Raw genomic sequence first — 9,094 nt, forward strand, 5'->3', positions numbered from 1 at the left:
ATTCTGTTCCATTGATCTATGTACCTTTCATTGTACTAGTACCAAGCTGTTTTGACCACTGTAGCCATGTAGTATATTTTAAAGTCGGGGAGTGACAGGCCTCCAACCTTATTCTTGTTCTTAAGGAGTGCTCTGCTTATCCTGGGTCTTCAAGGCCTGCCCTCCTTCCTGCATGGAGAGAAGGTCTACTTCTGGTTCATTTGTCTCAGATATTTTATCTTTTTTCTGGACATGTGCCGATATGGTTATCTGCTTTTGCTTCTTGGACATGTTTAATGTTTATCTGTGGTCCTAATAATTAATTATGTGTTTTGGTAATTTTTTATGATTTCTGATTACCTCCAGGAAGATGTGATCAGGATGTGGTCTTCCCTTTTCACTCTCCTTAGTGCTTAACTCAGAGTAACTTTTTTGGGCCTCAGTTGGGCCTGAGCCTTGGAGGAGGGCTGTTTGGGCCTCGGGCGGGTGGATTGAGCCTAAGGCGGGTGGTTTGGGCCTCTGGGGACCTGGGCATCAGAGACCTGGCTGCAGGAGGGTTGGTCCTCAGGCGGGTGGTTTGGGCCTCAGGGGGGCCTGGGTATCAGCAGCTGGGCATCGGGCGGCTTGGGCCTCAGCAGGCTGGTTGGGCGGATTGGGTCTCTGGGGCACTGGGCCTTGGAGACCGGGCTATGTGGCGGGTTGGGCCTTGGGGGCCCTCGGCGGCGACCAGGTCTTGGTTGGGCCTGGGCCTTTGTGACCAGTCTGTGGGTGGGTTGGGCCTCAGGGCAGGCCTTGGCCTCAGTGGGAGTGTCTGGGACTTGGGAGGGCCTTGGCCTCAGTGGGCGGGCCTGTGCCTTGGGCGTTCCTGATCTTCGGTGGCTTGGCAGAGGTCTGGTCTAGGCCAGGGCAGTAGAGGGCTGGGGGTAATGGCTGCAGGGAGGTAGTGTCTGTATTTGATGATGTAAAAGATGCCTCTCTCATGGGTACCTTGAATTTCCTCATATCCGCGCTGATATCCCTCTCTATTTGTTCTGCTTTGTTAGTTTATGCTTCCTTTTCTCTGGAAATGTAGCCTTCTAAGTGGGGTTGCTCTAGACCTGCATTCCAAGGTCTGCAGGGGGCAGAGGCACTCAAAGACATGGGCGCGGAAGTGGGAGCTGCATGCATGCAGGCAAAAGCTCAAAAATGCCTCTAATTCCTCAGCAATTTGATCTTTTGAAAAAACGAGTTCAGAATGTTAAAATATAAGATCTTATGTTTGTTCAAAGGCTGTCTGTCTGCTAGACAGAGGTTCCCTATGTGCGATTCTGCCCCTTTTCCCCAGAGTCCTACCTGAGCTGCCTGGTCCAGGAAGTGCCGGTCCCCTTCCCCCTAGACTGCCATTTTTTATTTGGATTTTTTTTCTGCTGGTATTTCTGTCAAGAAGCTATTCCACGCTGGTCTGCTTGTCCTTTCCAGTGGGAATATCCCACCTCAGAAGGTTTTGGATGGGGTTAAGAATTCCACCTAAGGTACTATACACTACAAAGGCTCTGTAAGAAGCTTATTTCACTGGGCAAGTTCTAGAACCTCTTTAAGGTATTCCAATCAGTTATAGGCTGAAGATGGGCTTACTAGTTTTCTATAACCATGTTTCCTGATATTCCTTTCTATTCCACTCAAGTGTCTATTTTACAATAGTAGGCAAGAGAAACCAATATTTATAAGACAGAATGACTTGATTTTTAAGTCTTTAAAGAGCTCTTCCTTTTGGTCTAGATGGAAAGGAATGTGTATCACTTGGAGATCCTGGACATTGACCTGGGTGCAGGGGCTTGATGACATTTTATATAGACCCCTTGCTGGGGTCCTAGTTTCCTTAGGGAGTGTGTTATAGGTATGGACAGAGGAAAGTGACTTGATACTTTGTGGTCATCAGGGAAGAATTCAGAGGTGATTAACACTCACTCAAGTCCATCTGCATTTTTCCATTTATGAGAATCTTTAAATTAGGTTGTTCATGTGACTAAGTTCTGACCACTTGAATATGGGCAGTCAATTCCATACCTGGATCCTAAAATGTGCCACATCATTCCCCACTTTGCTAAAAGCAGAGCACTCTAAGATGCTTGTGTCATCCAATGAAGAGGCCCAGAACTCTGGAGAGCACCCCAAGAGCTGATTCATGTCTTATATGTCATGAGCAAAATTAAGCTTTATTGATTTGAAACCACTGAGATTTGGAGTTATTTATTATAGTATTTAGGTTTAATTAAACTGCTCAGTATTATAAGTGAAGAATAAGAACAGATACAACAATGAGGAAGAAACTAAAACTAATATAAGAAGAAAACAATCAAATTATCACTTAAGTACCATTTTTGCACTTACCAGATTGGCAAAAATCAGTGCAATAATATGAAGAAAAACATAATCCACACTGCTGGTGGGAGTATATAGAGGCCTGATTTTAGGATAGGAAAGAGAAATCAATCTAAGTATTTTAAGCAGAAAGAGATTTCCTGTAGATTGTGGTGTGCTGACAAAGCCATTGAGTCCTGGGCAATGAGTTCTAAGCTGTGTTTCCAGGAATAACTCTCAGAACCCACAGAACTGGGAGGTGCTACCCTCTGTCACAATTGAGAATGTAGGCAATCAAGAGGCTGCTATTTGAACCATTAGGTTCTAGATCACATTTCTTACTGTGTATAAGGAGATGAAATTACCACTGCAGAAAAAATCCACATTGCCAGTATGAGCAGTGGAAAACAGCAAGAAGATGCTCTTTTTAAAATTCTGCAACCACATTGTAGAGCACTTTACCAATACCAGTTACTTGTGAATAGACACATAATCTACAGACCAGAAATTCTCTTTCTAGGAGTGCACCAGGAGACATGTGTAAGAGAATTTTTCAACACTATTTGTAACTGTCAGATTTTGGAAACTATCTCTCAGATCAAGAATGGATAAATATACAATAGAATTACATAGCAGTTAACATAGATAAACTGAATCTGTGTATATCAACAAGGGTAAATAGCAAAAATATAATATTTAATTTAAGGGCACATGACAAAAATATACATGGAGTGTAAGATCAATGATATATATTTTTCTAAGTACACAAAGCTACTGTTGTTGTTGTTAAGTGCTGTCAAGTTGGTTCTGACTCATAGTGACCCTGTATACAGTTTCCAAGGAGTAGCTGGTGAGCTTGAACTGCCAATCTTGTGGATAAACCAGATAAACCAGATTTTGCAGTCCAGTGCATTAACCCACAGCACCACACTAGGACCCCCCACAAAGCAGTAACTTACATATTTTTAAGATGCACACATCCCTTGTGACCTATTCACAACACTTAGATTGGTGATACAGAGTACTTTTAACCCAGGGACTACCTCAATCATGACAGGGAGGAGTTTTTAACTTTATCTCTAATATTTTCTTTCTTTCTATCACCCCGATCCCCGTAGTATCTGAAGCCATGATGATGAAAAGTTTTACATGGTCAATCTTCATGGTAGGGGTGTCTGGCATATCATTACCTAAACTTGGCTGGATTTGAAATGTTTTCGAGTAAGAAAAACTGAAAACTGCATCTATTAAAATTATAGAAGTGTAGAGAAAGTGGAAAGTACTTGAAATAGTTTGTCCCTGGGATAAAAAAGAAATATTATTACAAACTTATTTTCATACAATTTTGTAGTTTTCAAATACATATACTTAACTTTTATAACCTATGTCAACATGTATCAGTTAAAGGCCACCAGAACAAAGCTGACAAAGTTTTATTTCGTATTTACAATGAGGAGGCCACACACCATGGAGAAATGTGGTCCTCAGGAAGGGAGCTGGGGCAGCCGTCTAGTAGTGAGTATGGGGATTAGGGTTGGTCATAGGATGATCTCCTTAGGGTTTGGTCAGATTCTGTAAAAGAGGGAGTTCCTGGAAGAGTCAGTGACCTTATTTTCAGGACCTTTGTTTCTGCTGGTTTGTCTGCAGTCTTATCTTGGAATAGAGTTAAAGGACATTTACGAGAAGGGTTATTGATGACCAGGCAGTTGACGATAATGAATTCAGCTCCAGTTCCACAAGGAAAAGCTTTGAGAATGTGAACACATAACTTAGTCTGCTTTCTTCACTGTACAATGAGAGCTGCAGTGGATGGTCTCTAAGAAATATAATTCTGTTTAATCTTTCTCCTTATGCCTTGATGCCTTGATGACTATACTTTACAACTTGTCACTTGAGTATTTTTAAAATAGGATTAGATGTACTAGCTTTTTCTTAGTTGTAGTTCTGATTTTTTTTTTTTTTTAAGAGAAGCATAACTGAGTGCAAAAGAATGTTAGTGTTCTTTTCATTTTCTCCTGTTCATAGAAAAACAAATTTGACCAATTTGTCAAATGTTTTGTGACAGACTCTATTTAGGACAGAATAAAAAGTTCTATTATATCTGTCTGAAAGCAAAAACCTATAAAGTGACAGAAGCATAAGACAGAATCTTATATGGTACTGTAACTGGATTTCTGGAGCTAACTAGCTCTGTGCCCTAATATTTATATGTGTGTGTAATTATACCCCTTTCTCTTTTCTATTTTTAGCTACATCACTCTAAAAATTTCTCCATTGAGGATACTAGTCTCTGGGATAATTTTTATTTTATGGGAAGACAATATGGATTGAGAACAAAAAATTGAGAAATATTTTCTAAAGTTTGACTTTCTTCATTTTCATCTTGGTCTTGTAAGTGGAAGTGTGAGTGTGTGTGTGGGAGGGGTCCATTCCTCTTGCATGGCATGCCCAGTAAAAAGGAGGGTCCCATCCCACCACAAAAATATGTCTTACAGGAGCATCACAGGCATCAGCAAAAGACAGGAAGAATTTAATTTTACATTTGAAGGGAACTTGTAGTGATTTAAAGAGGAACTGCAAGCTAATCAGAGAAAGCAAGAGCACATATATTTTTTATTTCCAGAGTCACTGAGTACATTTGTTCAGCCTCTGCCCAGTGGACCTATACAACACCCCTTAATTATTTTGGATGAGTTTCTTCAGTATCACAGAGCTGATCCAATATCAAAATTGAAAACTGGCTTCTGGTCCAGTAAATAGTAAAACAAATTAGATTATTCCAAGTTCAAGAGTAGCAGTAGGTGTCTCCTCTGTTCTCCTTCTCATAACACTTCCTCTTTCTTGGACATGCCCTGTGATTGGGATAGACCCTATGGCCCACCCCACCACCAAGAGTAGGCCAGGATTGCTTGAAGCCAATCGAGTTATGAAACCAACATGATTGGTTCAGGGATAATCATAAGACAGTCCAATCATGTTCAACAACACTCAAGTGTGAAACATTTGGTTGAGTTATCAAAGAAGCAGTGCTCTTCTGGAAGTTTGATGGATTTGAAGTTTGAAACACCATGGAAATTGCTGGCAGAAATTGTGAAATAATGAAGGGGAGGCCAATAATGATGTAGATTTGAGAAATGGGGGAAGTCAGATTTTAGTCACATCATTTAAGTCCTGGATCACTAATTACTTGAAATAAATAGTCATACAAACTGATGCATTCCCTTTATATTTTAATGCTACCATAGGCTTTAAGATTTGAGTGTCGCTATATTAGATGCTGCATCTTGGAAACACTTCAATCAAAACCACTATACCCCTATGATTATGATAGAACTACCACAATTAGAGACTACATAAAAAAGAGATCTTGGCTTGGTATCAGAGGATCTGAGTTCTAATCTTATTTATACTAGAATAATTGATCTTTTCTGGGTTTCATTTCCTTATGTGCAATGGGGATGATAATTCCTGGTCCATTTACTTTTTTGAGTTTTTTTTTTTATTGTGAGGTTTACATGGGAAAACATCAGCTTTCCACTCATCATATTTCATTTCATTGCAATGATTACAATCCCTCCATGCATCATCAAATAATCTCAAAGGGTACACCACACAGGCCCACCCCTTACTAGCACACAGCCATTTTACCTCCCTGAGTCCATTGTCCACAGCTGCTCCATCTGTCCACATCATCGTCTCTGTCTCCATCCCTGAAGTCAATGCCTCTCTGGGTAGGGTCCTGCTGTCTGTTCTTCTCAGTTCATGGTCCCAGGGATCTCCGCTCTTGGGCAGCAAAATCAATCACTCTCCTCCTTTTGTCAAAAACATGTACTTCTATATTTCCTAGCCTTACAGTCAGTCCTGATGGCAATTATTCACTATTGTACCACAAGAGTCTTATCTACATTTCCTTTTGCCATCCTGCTCCCAATGGATTAGAAATCATTCAGTGGTGATTCTGCTTTTCCCTGCCTTGCCTGGAACTAGGCTCCCCCTTGAAAACTTGTAAGCCAGTCTCTTCTTGCCTTTATACCACCACCCTCCTTTATGGGAAGCCAGTGTCTAAGTTGCTGTACCCTGTCAACCCCGTGTACCAAAGGGTGGGAGTGATCCTTGCTGTAAAGATTTGTTCCCTTTTTTGAGCTACTACATCCATAAGAATAGGTAAAGTTCATCAAATTGTAGTGGGTTACTCGTTTTGCCCCCTCTTCTTTCTTCTTCTGATAATCCAGCCATCGAAGCCAGGTTGAGTGGGTACTATCTGCAAGTATGGGTGTTCTTGTGCATCTCCCATCACTTCATATCAGCTGGACACTTCACTCTACACTCTAGTCCTCTGTGGCCATGTCACTGCCTTTTGGACCAGGAGTTCCCAGTCTTGCCATACTGCTGGCCTTCCAGGTCTTCACCCAGGTTCATGGGGGTCTATTGAATGTGGTCAGACTTAACTCACAATTTCATTGCTATTTTTTCCCCCTCTTCCCTTATCAGTGAACAATGTGATAACCATCCAGACCACATGCCTGCTCATGTATTCCCCTTGAGTCTCAGTCTTGGAAGGGGGTTTGCTCTGAGGGGTCCCAACCACTTACCTTGATGGCTCCCGGGCAAACAGCTTACTTGTTCTTGTAGTAATCAATCAGACTGCCATTATGTTTCTGATTTTTCCTGCTGGTCTTTCTTTCACGAAGTATCCCCTGTTCTTCCAGCCACTCCAGGCTGGTCTATTTGTCCTTTCCAGTGGAAATTTCCTACTTCAGTCAGTTCTGGATGGGGTTCTGGATTCCACCTATGGTCTTATGCAATGTAAAGGCTCCATTGGAAGCCTCTTTCACTGGGCAGCTTCTAGCCTCCTTTAAGGTATTCCAATCAGTTATAGGCTGAAGACGGACTCACAAGCTTTCTGTAGTGATGATTCTGGCTATCCCTTTCTCACCACCTCAGGAGTCTATTTTACAATGGTAGGCAAGGGGAACCAAGATTCAAAAGACAGCCAAGAATCTTAATACTATTCCCCTCTTCTACCCCTTCAAGACGTGCCTCAATCCCTGTATCTGGTGCCCTTTTGTTCCAAGGTTGTGCATACATCTTCATTTACCTCTGTCCCACTTAGCCCATGAGAACCTGCCTAACTGTTCTCCTATCAGCCTTGTTCTTCCATTCCCCTCCCCCTCTTGGTTATTGCGCCCCCCCCCCCACCGGACCTCACTACCACCATCACCACCACCCCCGGCAACCAAGCTATTCTGTGACTATTTCTTACCCTGTGCTCTATCTTCCCCTCCCTCTCACCCTTTCCATAGAAGCAGGAAGCCCTCTTTCTTGTCTGCCAACCCGATCACGACCACTTGAGTAGAGATCATTTCAGCTGCTTGAGTAACTGTCCCGGCTTCCACCATATCCGTCTGGTGACCTGCTGTAATCATCAAGTGACTACTTCCACCATGTGATGGCGGGGCCCTCGTGTAGGTGGAGCCCTATGTGAGTTACCATAGGTCTCATAGGAATCTCTGTAGGAGCCTCCACTTGGATGGTCTGAATAGTCACGATCACAACCATAGCCGTCTCTATCACTATAGCCTCTGGATGGATAGTCATCACGTGAACTGGAATGACCATAATCACGGTAAATATAATCTCTTGGTGGTGGTGCATAATCTCTTGTATCACGAGAATTTGGGTAATCTCTGTTTGAATAGCTGTCTTTAGTAGAATAGCCATCATCTCTTGGGGACAGGTACACATCTCTATGAGAGGGCAGGGGTTCCCTTCTTGGTGGTCCTCCGTAACTATCTCTTCCACGTGATACAGGGGCTCTACCTCCCATTCCACTGCTACTGCAAACTGATCCTGAAGTAGCTGATCTTTTAGGAGGAGGTCCACCACTTAGTGGTGGTGGTCCTCTTTTTACTGGAAGTGGCCTCCTGGAAGAACTCATGTTAAAATTCATGGACTAGCCACCATCATCCATGTGTCCCCCACATGAAGGGGGTCCCCTGCTTCCTCCATTGCCTCCTCTTCCACCTCTAAGGCCTCTGCTTCTTGGAGGTGATGGGGGTCCACGCGTGCCACTTTCAAATGTTGGTTTAGTGGCTTGTTCCACCTTGATAGCTTTCCCATCCAAAGATTTTCCATTCATATCTCTGGCTGCATCTTTGGCATCTGCTGGGCTTTCAAAGGTGACAAAAGCAAATCCTCTTGATTTGTTGGTTTCACGGTCATTCATCAAGAATACTTCAACAATCCGTCCATATTTGCCAAATACTGCTTCCAGGGCTTTCTCATTAGTTTCTGTATTGAGCCCTCCAATGAAGAGCTTTCCAGGGCAGTCGGCTTCAACCATTTTCCCCCAGCGGTGAATGTTCGCCAGGTGACGACCGTTTCCAGATGCTACTTGGCTCGCCAGGAGGTGATTCGTTGCAGCTCAGCACAAGGGCTGACTGCCGAGCCTGAGAAAGGAAGAAGGAAGCTGCTAGCATTACAGCGCAACCCCAAATATTTTTGTAAGTTGTGTTTTCATTTTTGTTTGTTTCTAGGAACTTTATAAATTCACGTTTAATTTCTTCTTTTACCCAGTCACTTTTCAGCAGGGTGTTGTTCAGTTTCCATGTATTTGACTTTATTTCCTTAGTCTTCTTGTTGTTGATTTCTAGTTTTATAGCATTGTGGTCTGAAAAGATGCTCTGTAGTATTTTGATGCTTGTAAATTTATGGAGATTTTTTGTGTGGCCTAAGACATGGTCAATTCTGGAGAATGTTCCATATGGAACTGGAG

General features: G+C 42.6%; 1 pseudogene; it reads right to left on the reverse strand.

Annotated features, from left to right (window-relative positions):
• LOC102817202 overlaps positions 1-8,662 on the reverse strand; it is a 77,652-nt pseudogene extending 68,990 nt beyond the window's left edge.
• Positions 8,663-9,094: the final 432 nt, after the last annotated feature.

This window comes from Chrysochloris asiatica, unplaced genomic scaffold (assembly GCF_000296735.1).
Source record: "Chrysochloris asiatica unplaced genomic scaffold, ChrAsi1.0 scaffold00205, whole genome shotgun sequence".
Classification (NCBI taxonomy): Eukaryota; Metazoa; Chordata; class Mammalia; order Afrosoricida; family Chrysochloridae; genus Chrysochloris; species Chrysochloris asiatica.